Source organism: Lampetra fluviatilis, chromosome 3, assembly GCF_964198595.1.
Source record: "Lampetra fluviatilis chromosome 3, kcLamFluv1.1, whole genome shotgun sequence".
Classification (NCBI taxonomy): Eukaryota; Metazoa; Chordata; class Hyperoartia; order Petromyzontiformes; family Petromyzontidae; genus Lampetra; species Lampetra fluviatilis.
In genome coordinates this window covers 9,442,137-9,459,543 of record NC_136277.1, presented here as the reverse complement: position 1 = coordinate 9,459,543, position 17,407 = coordinate 9,442,137, and positions in this window count along the sequence as shown.

Here is a 17,407-nt window from a genome sequence, read left to right as displayed (position 1 = left end):
CTCATTGAACCATCAGGTCTCCTTTTGATTAGGACATCCAAAAAGGGTAGCTTGCCATCATTTTCGACTTCCATGGTGAATCTGATGGCTGGGTGTATGGAATTGATATGGTCGAGAAATTGGTCTAGAGCAGGCCGGCCATGTGGCCAGATGACAAAAGTGTCGTCTACGTACCTCTTCCATAAGGTCGGGCGTAGAGTGGCAGTCTGGATGGCGTCCGTCTCAAATTTCTCCATGAAGATGTTGGCTACAACCGGAGATAAGGGGGAGCCCATTGGGGTGCCCTCAATTTGCTTGTAGAAGGTTCCATTCCAGGTGAAGTATGTATTGGTTAAGCAGTGTCTCACCAGGGGGGGTACCCCAGCATTCAGTCCTTGATGAACCAAGTCTTCAATGATTGCGATGGTGTCAGGCACAGGCACCTTGGTGAACAAGGAAACCACATCAAAACTGACAAGCAGGTCGTCTGGGGACAGGGCAATCCCCTTGATTGTTGATACCAGGTCAGTAGAGTTTAGTACTGCAGAGGTGGTTTTTCCAGTGAAAGGCCGTAGGATTTCGGACAAAAAACGAGCCAGTTTGTAAGTCGGGGAGTTGATAGTAGAGACAATGGGACGAAGAGGTGTATCTTCTTTATGTATCTTTGGCAAGCCGTACAATCTTGGTGGCCTGGCTGCAGAAGGTTTCAACGAGAACTGTTTGGTCTGATCAATTAATGCGGTTGAAGCAGAAATGATGTTGTTGGTTTTGGAGACGAGGCTGTTGGTGGGGTCTCTTTTTATTTTTGTATAGCTGCCATCGGTGAGTAGTTCTTGAATTTTGTTGTTGTATTCTATTTTGTCCATGATGACAGTGGCATTGCCTTTGTCGGCTGAGAGGATGACAATGTCATCCCTCTTTTTTAATTGAGCTAATTCAAAACGCTCATCTTTGCTGATGTTGCTAGCTGGCATCTTAGCGTTTTTGAGGGTTACAGAGATTTCCGATCTTGCTACGTCTGCAGCGATGTGACTCAAGCCCTTGAGAGCTACATCTACTCGAGCAATTATATCATTAACTGGTATGTGTCTAGGTGTGACTGCAAAGTTTAGTCCTTTAGCTAAAACGGATTTCAAACCTTCAGAAATAGGACTGTTACTGCGATTAATTACGACTTTGTTAACATCTAGCTTTTCAATGTGTGGGTCCGGTTTCTTGTTTGAGAGGCGGTTGAATTTGGACTCCCCCTTATCTCCGGTTGTAGCCAACATCTTCATGGAGAAATTTGAGACGGACGCCATCCAGACTGCCACTCTACGCCCGACCTTATGGAAGAGGTACGTAGACGACACTTTTGTCATCTGGCCACATGGCCGGCCTGCTCTAGACCAATTTCTCGACCATATCAATTCCATACACCCAGCCATCAGATTCACCATGGAAGTCGAAAATGATGGCAAGCTACCCTTTTTGGATGTCCTAATCAAAAGGAGACCTGATGGTTCAATGAGCCACTCTGTCTACAGGAAAGCCACCCACACGGATGCTTATCTAAAACCGGATTCCCACCACCATCCATCCCAGAAGAATTCCCTCATCAAGACTCTATATCATAGAGCCCAATGCATCTCCGACCATGAACACATTTCCAGTGAACTCAAACACGTACGCCAAGCTCTTAAGGCTAATGGTTACTCCGACTACACAATCCGCAAAGCCATCACTCCAACCACCAAGAAGGATCCTGTTGAGGAGCCTTTCAAGACCATCACCTTACCCTACATTGCTGGGGTCACAAAAAAGATCTCCAAAATCCTGATTAAACACAAGATCCAGGTCCGATTCAACACAGTACATAAAATCCGTGATCTGGTACCGTCTGTAAAAGATGTGGTTCCAGACATACAGTACCCTGGTGTCTACAAACTAAGTTGCCTCTGTGGTAGCAGTTACATTGGGGAAACCAAACGACATGTCTCGGACCGCATCCGTGAACATAAAGCTGACCTGAAACACTGTAGGACAAACACCTCAGCCGTGGCAGATCACTGTTACAACTCAGTGGGCTCACATGACATTGACTTCTCCAAGACAGAGGTTCTCTGCAAGCCATCTGGCTATCATGAGAGATTCGTACATGAGGCGATCCACATTTACAAACACAGAGACAATTTTAACCGAGAAGATGGATTCTGGCTTAGCAATCACTGGAAGGACGTAATAAACCATTTTGATACACATTAGGGTGGGTAGAATAATACATAGTGTTATATTAAAAATGTATAAGGTATAGGGTGGTTTATAGCAATACAGTATGTAATTTAATGTTGGTTTTGCCTATGGAAGTATATAGTACGGTATAGACGCGTGTGATGTAAGAGAATAAAGTTTAGATGGAAGCATATTATATAATTTTTTACAACGTAGAATTTTTCATGTATTACTTACTGTTAGTAACTCAGCTTATTGTAGAGTATAGTAAGTTTACTGATGATGCTATGTAGTTTATACTTTAGTTTGTCATGCAGTTTATACTGTAGTTTTTTACGTGGTTGTTTAGTAACTACAGCTACATACTATTAACATTCCTTTCCTTTGTTAATGCTCCCCCACTTCCCCCCCCCCTTTGATGCTGCTAATCCTGCATAATGCACGGGCATAGTATTGATTTGGAACCCCCCCCGCCCACCTCCTACGCATTTTCCATATGCTGAATTCCTCTTGATATGCAAATTATTTTGTTTAGGCGCTCTTCTTCCCACCTCCCCCCCCTCTAACCCAGCTTAAATATACGCTCCAAGCTTGGGGTGTTTCATTCTTCGCCTGAGGATGGCTGCTTGCGTTGTGGCCGAAACGTCGTGAGAATTGTTTTATTATGTTTTATTTTTATTATTTTATTACTTCCCTTCTACGTGACTTTACCGAAAGAACCAAGAAAAAAAACCGAGATAGCTTGTCCAAAACGAGGGAAGGGTTTGATGTACTATGCTCAGCCTACGCGTAGATAATGCATTTTCTCAGTGACTAGCTATCAATACCTGAAAGATTGGGGGGCCATTTGGCCAATGGCCAGACGAGATGTCATCTCTGCAGCATGATATTAATTAATGATTTTGAAATGCCAGTTTTTCTAAATTGTTACGGATTATCGCTGGATATAAGACTACACTTTTTAAAACCGCTTTTCTTTCATTACCGGTAACATTGTACAAAATTATCATAAGCCATTTGCCTGTTTTTCACATATACGATATTAACAATAAAGATACATGTACAACCATGTGTTGCATTTTTTATGGTGTAATGGTTAACACACTTGACTTGCAATTCGAAACTCGTGGTTAGTTTCTATCTCCTCGCGAGCAGTGGTAACAAGTGGGGTAAGTTTAGCCCCCTAGTGTCCACCCAGCCGTATACAGTGATACCTCGGTTCACGAACTTAATTCGTGAACTGACTCTGGTCGCGAACCGAATTGGTCGTGAACCGAGGCACATTTTCCCATAGGGTTCAATGTAAATCCGGTTAAACCGTTCTGACTTTTTTTTTGGTTTTTGAAGCACAAAAATATGAAACAAATTACAATACACATTAGTACTGTACAGTATAGTAATGTATAAAGAGAGAACACTAACCTTGCTTGAGATGACTTCAGTAAGCACTCAAACGGGTGAACTGTACAATACAGTAAGTACAGTATTGTACAGTACAGTAGTACAGTACAGTGCTGTATGTGCTAAAAAGCACACCAAAAAGCAAAAAGTCACTGAAAGTGTCTTCACAGTACTCACAGTACTTCTTTCTGTGTTTCTTCTCTCCACGATCTTCCTATAGGAAGTCACGACCATGTGACAGCCTGGAAATAGTGTAGTAAGACCGAATTAGGTGCACACACACGCAGCTTGGAGGCAACACTATTTATTAAACGGTAAATAACATAACGCTGTACATGAGGTGGTGACCACCTTCCTCAACTCACTAACACTCTGGAACGCGACACAGACTGGACCAGGCAGGCAACGGCCTGCCTGGCCCAGGACGACGACTCGGGACTTGACGACCGATGATGTCTTCACTTCGGAGTACAGTACAACAGCCTTGCTCTGCGTTCACACCACGCTTATATCTCGTTTGGCGTGGCTGGCTCCGCCCCGGCGTGGCTGGCTCTCTTCAGGCCACGCCTCCCTTCCCAGGACACACCTCACTTCCCCCACCTCTGGGAAGGTCCGGATCCCTCCACCACGTGACCCCCCAGGCACCCCCTTGGGGCCCCCAGCCTTCGTACAGGCCAACACAGTAGTGACCGTTCTGTCACTACATCACCCCCCCCTGTATAAACACACAGCCGTCCCCGGCTGTAACACAACTGTGAAGCATCGAAAAGGTGTGCCTCCGAACCAGCAACATCAATAAATGACCGGCGACCGATAAGAAATACAATCACGTAATATATACAGAATCGACGAGGGTAAAAGGGAACCGCATAGAAACCGGGGAATAAACAACAAATATACATGAAAACTGGCTAACCCACTTACGCTCCAGCACAGCCCCCCCCGTTAGAATCACGCATGCAATGACAGTCACCCGTTAGCACCCCCCCCGCGCCTTTCCGACGCGGCGTCACAATCAGTAGCACACGTCGGCCATATCGGGGGGGGGGGGAATTTCCATGTTACCACCCCACCGCCTTTCCGACGCGGCGTCACAACCAGTAGCACACGTCGGTCATATCGGGGGGGGAATTTCCATGTTACCACCCCACCGCCTTTCCGACGCGGCGTCACAACCAGCAGCACGCGTCGGCCATATCGGTGGGATTTTAACCCAGTCTCTCTCCCAGACTCGCATCGCAGCATATAGCTGTACCGACCAAGCTGAGACGACCCATCGTTCACTCACTGCACAACATGCACCCTAACAACTGAGGGATACAGTCTCAACGTAACAGGACAACTCCACCTGAACCTTACGAATCTCCAGCCCACTGTTTCAACGCGCCTCGGAGGGTCTCAACCTCCGAGCCGTCAGGTCAAGCTGTCAGCCATAGCATGACGGGACCACACTCCCCGAGCCATGTGAGCGCACAGCCCACAAGGCTAGACAAGCCACAGAGTGTCTCGATCTCCGGGCTGTCAGGTCAGGCCGTCAGACACAGCATGACGGGACCACACTCCCCGAGCCATGTGAGCGCACAGCCCACTAGGCTAGACAAGCCACGGAGTGTCTCGATCTCCGGGCTGTCAGGTCAAGCCGTCAGCCATTGTATGACGGGACCACACTCTCCGAGCCATGTGAGCGCACAGCCCACTAGGCTAGACATACCACGGAGTGTTTCAATCTCCGGGCTGTCAGGTCAAGCCATCAGCCATTGCATGACGGGACCACACTCTCTGAGCCATGTGAGCGCACAGCCCACAAGGCTAGACAAGCCACAGAGTGTCTCGATCTCCGGGCTGTCAGGTCAAGCCGTCAGCCATTGCATGACGGGACCACACTCTCCGAGCCATGTGAGCGCACAGCCCACTAGGCTAGACATACCACGGAGTGTTTCAATCTCCGGGCTGTCAGGTCAAGCCGTCAGCCACAGCATGACGGGACCACACTCTCCGAGCCCTGTGAGCACACAGCCCACTAGGCTAGACATACCACGGAGTGTTTCAATCTCCGGGCTGTCAGGTCAAGCCGTCAGCCATAGCATGACGGGACCACAACGTTCATGTTAGACACGCAACACTCACTGGGCCATCCTGGTCAGGACCTGCGCCCCAAGATAGGTGACAGCCAGCAGCACAATTCCAAATCCCTGGCAGCACGTCACCATCGCAATTTAACACCATCACAACACATACAATTTGAATTATGATCCCCCACAGAACTGATCCAATGCCGAACAGGTACGCACAATTTGTGACGATCCCGAATATTCAATGGTCACAACAATACACCTCACATCCCGTATCCGTGCACATCATCTCCGAGACTCGCATTGCAGCATGCAGCTGTACCAACCGAGTGGAGAGAGCAACGCAATTTGACGGCAATTAACGGAAACGCACCCCCGATCCACGTAGAACACAAGGAGCATTCCCGCACAAAAGACATCATCTGTGCAACAACGGACAGGAACCAACCAGTGAGTTTGAAACAAACCGAACCTGTCATTTCAAAATCCCCTTCAACATTAACCATGGGACTCAGGGCATTCGAATTTTGAGAGCAAAAAAAAACTAGACACAAACGTCCAAAATCGCCGAATTGATGAATACAGTATATGCAGTATACGAAGTTCGTACAGTCAATCATTTGGCGCAATGCTCCATCCAGTCCCCACATATAAACAACAACAATCCCAGACAACCGCAACAACAAACCAATCCTAAACCCCTACGCCAAGCATCAAAAACGCCACACAGCAACACACCACAACACCAAGCACCCAACTAACATCCCTATGAATAGCAAACCAAAAGCCCTAAGCCAACCTCTTCCTGGCCACAACATCACAACAACAATATAACACCACATAACACTCGCACAAGCCAAAATGCAAAAAGAACAGAGGGAAAAACCGTCCGCGAGGAACACAAAACCAGAGAGTCAAACTGAAAAAGTCCCTCCCAGCAGTGTCTCCAACGTCGAAACCCTCTCTTCAATCACGGGCCCCTCTCGCTCTCACCACCGATGCCCTCCCCCGCTCTTCTTACTTCAATGTGGGGAGGGAGGCCCGTAATCACAGGGCTGCAGCGGCGCGCCGCCAGGCCGGCGCAGCACACAAGGCACAAAAGGCGGGAACGCCGCCATCGCGAAAACACTGCCGCGGTGAAAATGGCGGGAACGCCGCTGTGGGAAGTGCGGGAACGCCCACACGTTGAAATGGCGGGAACGCCGCCGCCGTGGGAACGCTGGCACGTAAAAAAATGGCGGGAACGCCAGCATGTTGAAGTGGCGGGAAACGCCGGCACGTTGAAGTGGCGGGAAACCTCCGGCATGATGCAAATGGCAGGAACGCTGGCGCTGTGAAACTGGCGGGAACGCCGCCGCAGTGAAATGCAGGAACGCCGGCACCGCCGAAACGGCGCGAACGCAACAGCTGCGTCATCTTGCAATTTCACCATCACTCACCAACACCCGGCCACTCTCTTGCCACCAGCAGCTGGTCGAGTTGACGAGCGACGTCGCTCCAACTCGCCGTCGATGGCGACCAGCCCGGGCTCGCAGCCTCCTCCCATGCAGGCTGCAGTCGCCCATCCCCCGGGGCACATCACCGGGGCCCCAGACTCCGTGGTCGTCGCAGGGAGAGGCCAGGTGCAACCCACACCGTCCATCCGCACCTCCGGTTGGGTCTTGCACTTCGCTGCCAGCTTTTACACCATGGCAGCGAAGGGTACAGCTTCTTCAAATTAATCAGCGAAAGTTCGATGACCACTTCTACACCAAATGTAGTAAGACCGAATTAGGTGCACACACACGCAGCTTGGAGGCAACACTATTTATTAAACGGTAAATAACATAACGCTGTACATGAGGTGGTGACCACCTTCCTCAACTCACTAACACTCTGGAACGCGACACAGACTGGACCAGGCAGGCAACGGCCTGCCTGGCCCAGGACGACGACTCGGGACTTGACGACCTATGATGTCTTCACTTCGGAGTACAGTACAACAGCCTCGCTCTGCGTTCACACCACGCTTATATCTCGTTTGGCGTGGCTGGCTCCGCCCCGGCGTGGCTGGCTCTCTTCAGGCCACGCCTCCCTTCCCAGGACACACCTCACTTCCCCCACCTCTGGGAAGGTCCGGATCCCTCCACCACGTGACCCCCCAGGCACCCCCTTGGGGCCCCCAGCCTTCGTACAGGCCAACACAGTAGTGACCGTTCTGTCACTACAATAGCATTAAAATGGCCGCGGCTCCTGTTCGTGAACCAAAGCGGAGTTCGTGAACCGGAGCATATTTTTATGAACTTTTCTGTTCGTGAACCGAGTTGTTCGTGAACAGAAGCGTTCATGAACCGAGGTATCACTGTATATGGGTGCAAGGATATTACAGGCAGTCCTCTAATTAAGAACACCTGTACTTACGAACCAGATATCTAACCCCATGGGAATGGAAAAATACAAAGAGAACATGAGTGAGGACATCCTCCACGGAGCTCAATGACAAAATACAAACCTCGACGTCAACTTTTCTCATGCCATCTTCAAACAGGCCCTCATCCTCCTTCACGACAAACTGCACTTCATTGCTGGAAAATACCTCACGTCTATGGGACTACAACACCCTACAGGGACAACCTGCATGCCCTTGCTCGAGAGATCCTACGTTAAATATGCTATTATGCTTTACAGCTTCTAAAATGTATTAAGGAAAATTAACCAAAGCTGATGGATGCACATATAGAAGCCTCCACGAAAATGTTGGAAGACATTGAGACTACAAATCGAGTCTTTTTTAAATCCTTTATATTAAGTTCGCTTGCTTGCTTAGGACCGTGCAAATCTTTCGCTCGTTTTTTAACCCGCTTCCCGTGATCCAATCGAGCTGACATTTTCCACGCAGACTCGTTGTGTGTGACAATTAATTTTCGTGAATTTTTTTTTACAAAATTTTACACTGTTTAGGGAAAACAAATTAAATATTTAATTACCAATTGCTTAATACTGGCAGACAATCATCTGACCCATAGGTGGCAGCCATCTCAAGCCAGAGGACGAGAGGACTCTAGCCGCCACGCATATAAAGGATTTAGAGTGAAAAACTTTGTTTTTACGGGTTTACTTGTTAAATCCTTTATATTAAGTTCACTTGCTTGCTTACGACCGTGCACATCTTTTGGTCGTTTTTTAACCCACTTCCCGTGATTCAATCGAGCTGACATTTTCCACACAGACTCGTTGTGTGTGACAATTAATGTTCATGAAATTTTTTTTCTAAAATTTTACACTTTTTAGGACAAAAATATTATATTTAATTACCAATTGCTTAATGCTGCCATGCAATCATTTGACCCATAGGTGGCAGCCATCTCAAGCCAGAGGACGAGAGGACTCTAGCCGCCACGCATATAAAGGATTTATAGTGAAAAACTTTGTTTTTAAATCCTTTATTAAATCCTTTATATTAAGTTCGCTTGCTTGCTTGCTTAGGACCGTGCAAATCTTTCAGTCGTTTTTTAACCCACTTCCCATGATCCAATCGAGCTGACATTTTGCACACATACTCGTTGTGCGTGACAATGCATTTTCGTTAACATCTTTTTCCTAAATTTTACACTGTTTAGGGGAATTTTTTTAAATATTTAATTACCAATTGCTTAATGGTGCCAGACAATCATCTGACCCATAGGTGGCAGCCATCTCAAGCCAGAGGACGAGAGGACTCTAGCCACCACGCATATAAAGGATTTATAGTGAAAAACTTTGTTTTTACGGGTTAATTTTTTTCCTTGATGCACCTGCCAGTACTGAGAAGACCTTTGTTTTCTAACTGCTCCTCGCTAAGGCTCGCAAATGAGAGAGAAAATTGCTCTAGCTGTGGCATCATCAGAGATTGCTGTGTAAATCGATGTGTGTGTGTCAGTCGATGTGTGTGTGTGTTTGAGTCCTGTGCTGTATCTATCCCCTTTCTAAAAAAAAAATATATTAAGAATAATTCTGCCAATACTATATTTCTTTTTAACAGCCACCGGTGGCAACTTGGGAACAAACAAAGGATGAGCGAAAACCCGTTTCCCCTCTTCCACGGGCAGATGTTCACACCTCGCTTCAAAAGGCCACAGAGCAGGCACAAACAAAACAGGGAAATGGCCCTCATAAAAAGTCTCATGGCGAGTGGGGAAGGTGCCCACAAGAAAGGAATTCAACAGATGCCTTTATAAAAAAATAAAACACACGCGTCGTACGGCTGCAGGACTGCAGTGTGCTCCAACGAAGGAGCACAGCCGTCTTTGTCTTCCCGCAGCACGGACAGCAAGATTTGCGCACACGAGCAAATAACACCTCCCCATAAAGAAATCAAACCACGATAAGAATACCGTGAACACGGCTACCACATACCTTGAATCACTTACAATCAAATTACAATAATACTATAATAGTAAAGTGAGTCTCATTAACTTCCAAACCGAAAACGAACAACTTAAAGCTGTGTAAGACAAAGGATGACGCCCAGAGCGAGGGAAGGGATTATATAACTCGTTTAACGCGTAGGCTTTCGTGACCAATATTATTCATAATCCAAACCCAAAACGTTGATTATGATTTTTGCGAACGCGAATCGTCAGTCTGGTTTAGGTTGATGACTCATATGTGACGCCGTTTCGCGAGGAAACCTCCACCCCTCTTTCCAGAATTATTACGGACAGCTGCTTCTTTGAAGAACCTTATTCCTCCAATAAATCGCACACACGGACACACACACGACACACACGGACGGACACACACACGACACACAAGGACGCAGATGTGTCCATGCACACAAACAAAAAAAATAATTATATGGTTCCAGCCTTTGAACAACTCGAAAAAAAACCAGAGTGGATTTTCCCGATATAAGCCAAGGCAAAATCCCAACAACGATATACCACCGGGTGTACGCCACCGGGGCTCAGCCCCCCATCTCATATCGTCGCCGCCAACGAAGGAGCTCTCTCGTCATCCAGAATGGCGATGTTCGCGGAGTAGCGACGTGCATTGACAAGCTGAGGTCTGCACCACCTAAGAAGAATCGCTACACTGAGCCGCCGAGCTGCGAGTGAAACTGACGGAGATTCCAGTTATCACTCTCGAGCCAACGAAGACACCCAACGTCCACCCAGCAACGAACGAAAGCAGCGTTCATCGCCAGAGCGACAACCAGCAAGCAACCTGGAGAAAGGGCGGAGATCGCCAAGCGTTGACCAAGCGAGCAAAGCAGAGAGCACGAAGCAGTGGAGAAAGCCTGATCGAACGGCCGTGAGGAAGAGGACAGCGCCAGCGCATGCGCCGTGTGTTTAATACACACGCACAGATCGACCAGCACCAACGAGAACCGACTCGTCATCCAGCAGTGGAGAGAGAGAACGAGCCACCGCGCCGTCAGCTACAAAGAACGCGCCACCGCGCCGTCAGCTACAAGAACGCGCCACCGCGCCGTCAGCTACAGAGAACGAGCCACCGCGCCGTCAGAGTCACAGAGTACGGGTGCCTGCGCCGAGGGCCGCCAAGCGCCGCCAAGCGCCGCCGGGCACCACCCAGCGGGCAAGCCTCTCCACGAACAGCAGCGGGCCGACGCCGCTCACCTCCCAGCGGAGAAAGTCGCGGCTGCAACCCGCACAGGCGAGAGGAAATCTCCAAATCGGTCGTATCACCTCCCCCACTCACAAACTCAAGGAAGCACATACACACACACATCTAACTTCCCGCGGGGCATGCAAGAATTTATCCAAGAGACAATCCACCTCTCCCACAATGGGACCCACCCTAGACAATCATCAGAAGACTAATTATAAAGTTGGAACACCAGCTGGCCGTGAGGAATCGTGGCCCTCTGAGTAATTAAGAATCAGTCGGTTATAAGAGTGTGAAGTTTTTCTTGCCTTTTTATTTTCGTTTCTCTTATCGCATAAGCAACCAATAGATTCATCGATGCTAACTAAAACTCTCGAAATCCTCATTGCGAATCGATACGTTTACAGAGAGAGAATATCGTGTCAAACCTGTTTCTTTGTCATAGAGTCTCGCCGAAGAATTAATTAAGGCAGAGCCAGATACGCTCTCCCACGAACACATGCACCCACCCACTATTGTCAAACATTTCGTTAACATATAATCTTGCCGATGAATCGATTGACGTATACTTTTGCCTGTGCATGTTAGAGTGTCATATGTTTGTTTAGAATTAAAAAAATTGTTAACACAGAAGTATCTCGAGTGTTTCTTTCCAAGTCCATGCAAAACTGTCTTATTCATAAGAACTGTAACCTGCGTTGAGATATGAATTTGGAGACCTAACATAAACACACTAAGATAATCAGTAAATGTTTAATCAAAGATAATCGTTTTATCCCGATTGATACAACTCTGGATAACGAAGCTAAGCATTAACATAATCGCAAGCATTCGCATACATTAATACGATTATCTCCGTGATTATCATAATTTATGCATACAAAACAACTATTAACATAATGTATGCGATTTAAGTATTTTTTTAAATTTCATTAACATTTTTTTTATCAAAATTTCATAATCCGGCACATATACAACACCTGTGTGTGCGTTTAGGTCCATGTGTGTGTGTTAGTCGATGTGTGTCTGTGTCTTTTTTGCCTGGGCAACGCCAGATGTCTGTGTGTGTAAGTTGATGTGTGTGTTAGTCGATGTGTGTGCATGGCTCCATGTGACTGTGTAAGTCACTGTGTTTGTGTGTTAGTCGATGTGTGTGCATGGCTCCATGTGACTGTGTAAGTCACTGTGTGTGTCTATGTTTGTCAGTCGATGTGTGTGTGTACATCAATGTGCATGTGTGCGTGAGTCCATGTGTGTGTGTGTTAGTCCATATGTGTGTGTTAGTCCATATGTGTGTGTAAGTCCATATCTGTGTGTGTAAGTCAATGTGTGTGTGAGTCGATATGTGTGTGTATCTAAAGTCCATGTCTGTGTGTGTGAGTCCTTATGTGTATTTGTGTGTAGGCCAATATGTGTGTGAGTCCATGTATGTGTGTGTATGAGTCCATGTGTGTGTCTCTTAGTCGATGTGTGTGTGTAAGTCCATGTGTGCTTAGATCGATGTGTGTGTGAGATTCAACGTATGTGTGTGAGTCGCTGTATGTGTGTACATCAATTTGTGTAATTCCATGTGTGTGTATTTAAAGTCGATGTCTGTGTGTGTGAGACCATATATGGGTGTGTAAGTCGATGTCTTTGTTTGTGTGGGTCAATGTCTGTGTGTAGGTCGATGTGTGTTTCTGTCTTTTTTGCCCAGGCAACGCCGGGTACTTACCGCTAGTAAAATATGAAAGAAAAGCATTGACTTAAAACTAGAACTCGCACTTTCAAACTGAACTGTGGAACTATTTTGATCAGTGGAGCGATCCTCAAGATGTAACGAGTCAGCCTCGCGCTGGGAGTGTGTGTGCACACTCGCACATTGTGCGTGTGTGTGAAAGTAAGTGTATTTGGGAGCGGTAGTGTAGAGGTTAGCAGGCTGCGCTCCAAAAACATCGACCCTTGTTTGCTTCTTGCTCATGGCCAACACCACTGAAGATTATTTTAACGGGTCCTGAGACTACCTATGTCGACTCAGCCCCAATTGAACACCTGGTGCGGTGTGTAAACATCGTCATTGGGGAGACAAAGTCAGCCGGGCATGGCGCTGGACAATCATCCCCTCGTGTGCTATGCCGGCCTTCATTGGCGCTGCCCGCTAACAGCACTTGCCCCAGTAGCCTGGTAAAGCCATACAGAGGATCGTTGTCATTGGGGTGTGTATCTGTATTTGTGTGTGCAATTGTAGTGTTGTAATAACAGATGAATAACCTTCTTAAGGCACACACTGGTTTATTGTATTTCTTCCGACACAGTCCCTATAAACACACATAGGGATATACGGTTCCCTCACCCGTAGCCTGAGGAGGTACAGTCTCCGTACCTAGCGGGACCTTTACACGGCTCTGACTGCTAGCCTAGGGAGGTACAGCCTCCGAACTGGCGGGCGCTATTCCCAGTCTATCCGCTGCCCTAGCGTCCTCTGGCTGGGAACTAGGGGAGGCTAGCTTGACCCACCGCTGGCTCGGTGGGTCCCTTGACCACTGGTCGCGCAGAGCCTTAGCTCTTACAAGAGCTGGAAGGCTGGGGAGCCAGGGTCCTGCCTGCCAGGACCTATTCTCCCCTTGACCACTGGAACACTGAGCCTTAGCTCTTACAAGAGCTGGAAGGCTTGGTCCAGGGTCCTAGCTTCTTCAGCCGGGCTTCTGTCTTTGTGTGAGGAGAACTGGCGGGCGCTCCCCGCGCTCGCCCTTTTATACCCGTTTGTAACAGTCCTTATCCAATCCCATGCTCCCTCGTGGAACCCTCTGATTGGTTCTTTACAATCCGCGTTTTTGATCCCCTTTTACCTCATCTGACCCCTGGCTGTTGGTCTGGTGGGAATCCGTGTTTACGATCCGCTCTCACCTCTCCCTGACCCCGGCCGTTGGTCCCAGAGCGGTAACACTGCATTGGCCCTCTAATACATAGTGGCCCCGCAGGTTACCGAATAGAGTGTCTATCACCTCTACACAATTATAGCGACTCAAGGTATCAGGACTCAAGGTAAATTAAAATAAAACAGTTTTTTTATATTTATGTTACTTTATTTTGTGTTTTATTTACAAAACAGTTTTTTTCATAGTATCACGTGTAGCGTAAGTGCGCTGACTGGTGGCTGTAAGGACTAATCAGAAGAGCCTAAGTACGTGGGAGTGGCCACAAGAGGGAGATAAACTGGACCAAGGGTCAAAGAGGGGGTCTATCGGGAAGCTCCCAGAACCCGCGAGAGACTTTTCAAAGAGGGGTGTGGTCAGGGGCGGAGTATGGCCGCGTTCAGGGGATATAAGGGAGAGTGGTACGGGGTTCTGGGCGCGTGAGGAATTCGGGGTCCTCCTCGTCATCTTCATCATCGTCGTTGCTGCTGTCTCCTCATTGTCATCGTCATCGCTGCTGTCTCCTCGTTGCCATTGTAGGCGCTGTGTAGCTGTCTCACTATTTAGTGAACATTGTTATAAGTCGCTATATAGTCTACCAGCTGTATAGTCAGACATCGCCATGTCGCTGTATAGTCAGCCAACTATATAGCCAGTCAGAGATACATTTTAGTGACTGTGCCATTAAAAGTCGTAACTTTAAGTCAACGAGAAATAAATGAGAAGCCCTCCTCCAGTACGTGTGTGAAGTCGATACGTTACATTTTGTAATTACTGTTTGTCTGTTTGTATTTGTGTGTGCAATTGTAGTGACTCAAGGTATCAGGTCTCAAGGTAAGTCAAAATAAAACCGTTTTTATATATTCATGTTACTTTGTGTTTTATTTACGATACAGTTTTTTTCACAGTATTACATGTGTAGTGGCATAGCACTGGTTGCTGGCAGGAAAAGGGGATTTGAGGCGTTTGGCAGTCCTGACGTCAGCAGGCCAGGAAAAACACGAGAGAGGGATCTAGGGGAAAGGTAACAGAAGAGGCACACCAAGAACCCACGAGGAAATTACAGAAAGGGGGCGTGGCCAGAGGCAGGTCGAGGCCACGCTGACAGTATAACAGGAGCCCCTGTAGGGGATCTCGGGGCTGTTGTTGCAGTGGGATCCCCATCGTGCTGCTGAAGTCCTTCGTCACCATTGTTCTCATCGTCTTCACCATTCTTCTCGTCGTCGTCTCCGTCTTCACCATCTTGGGGCGCCACTCCTCATGCAGCGTAGCAACTGTTCTGACTGAGTAGCATCGCCAACAATAGACAGACTAATTATTAAAAGTGTTAACCCCGATGGTGCTTGTTAATAAAGAAGTGCCTCCAAGTCTTATCATCTCCGAGTTAGTCACTATACATGTGTAGGGTACTGTACATAGCAAGGTTCGAGTGGGGTGAGTGGAGATGGCTGAAAACAGGTGCAGGGTACTGTATGAGGGAAGGCTCTGGAAGGACGAATGGAGATGCATAAAGACAGGTGGCCGGAAGGTACTGTCACAATGTTACAAACTGTGGGGAGACCAAGGCTAGAGAGGGGCGCGGCCTTGCGAGTATAATAGGGGGAGCGAGGCCCGTGCTCGGGGCGCTTGCTCGGGGACTGATCGACGACGGGAGGTGGACGACATCGGGGCTGACTACTCAAGATCTACATTGTGGAATCCATCGGGACCGACTGTTCGAGATATACAAGACAGAAAACATTGAGCAAGACTGCTCCAGTTCATGTGTAGTGACTTGCTCGTTAGCGTTGAATATTTCTCACGCTGGCTTATGGCCTGGCCGCTACCGAATCAATTGGCTATAGCTGTGACCGAGACGTTCCTTAATGGCTATGTCCTAGATAAGGGTGCCCCTGAGCGTCTTTTGTCCGATCAAGGTAAGAAATTTTCTTCGAAACTGCTGCGTGAGGTTTGCGATTTGCTGGGGACAAAGAAGGTGCGCACATCACCATACCATCTGCTGACGGATGGCATGGTCGAATGCCTGAATAGAACGCTGACCTCCATGTTGAGTCACCTGGTCAGCAAGGCACAGCTGGATTGGGACTTGCATGTCCCAGCGGTTCTCACCGCCTACAGGATGGCCCCTCACACGTCCACCGGCTACTCTCCCTTCTTTTTGATGTGTGGACGGGAATATGATCCTCCCATCAATGTACAGTTGCAGGCCGCGCCGGCCGTGAAAGTGTAAAAAAAATCAGATTCCATTCGTTTCACTCTTGAGCTCTCCAAAGCGTGGGAAGCTTCCAGGGTCAACTCTCGAGCCAGATAGTTGGCTAACGAGCGGCTGAAGGGGGCTCGTGTTTCCCTGTGCGATTGGTCGCCGGGCGACAGGGCCTCTTTGCATTTTCCGCAGGTGCCTGTGGGCACATCCTCTAAATTGCTGCAACCCTGGCAGGGGCCAGTTGATGTTGTTCGGGTTGTGCGTCCACAATGTGTCCAGATTCGGCTTGGTAAGCGAAGTTGGTTTGTTCACTTCTCTCGTCTGAAGCTGTTTATTGCCCCATGTGAATTTGTTTAATCTCCATATTGCAGGGGCCGAGTGTCGGGTTTGCCCGACGAGCTGAGGCGTGCATCTGCTGATGCCAGTCCTCAGGATAGTGTCTCTGTCCCGCCCCCAGGCGCTGCACGATTGTGTGCGGCCGCTAGTATCGGCCTCGTATGCTCCGGACGTGGAAGGTCGGATGGTCTGGCCTACTGCTCTTCGTGAAGAAATGGCTTCTTATGATTTATTGCTTTTTTCCTTTGGGTCATCCACGGCGGACAAGCCCAACCCCGCTGGAGGTCTGGCATCACGGACTCGCTCAAGGACTCGGGTTGCATAATCCGCGCACGTTGCACACTCCCACGCCGTCATTGGTTGTCACGCTCGCGTGATTGGCTGATCCTACGCGCCATTGAGCTCACGAGTGTTGTTACTTGTTGTGGGTGGAAGATGTTGATTGCGGGGGCCCTGCATGTCGTGATTGTTATTCTTGTTGTTCTGCATAATGTTTTTGTTAGTCAGTGTATAATTGTACAGGTGGGTTTGGGTATTTATTGGTTGTTTGGTTATTGTTGGAGCACACGTGCGTTTTGTTGTATATATTTCGTCGTTAGTTCGTTAAGGGGAAGTTGACAGCCGGGACGGCTGAGTGCTATGGATGGGGGGGTGGTGATGTAGTGACTGTAATGTCACTGTGTGGTGCCGGGCCTGTGAGGCCACGGTGGGATGTATACTGTTGT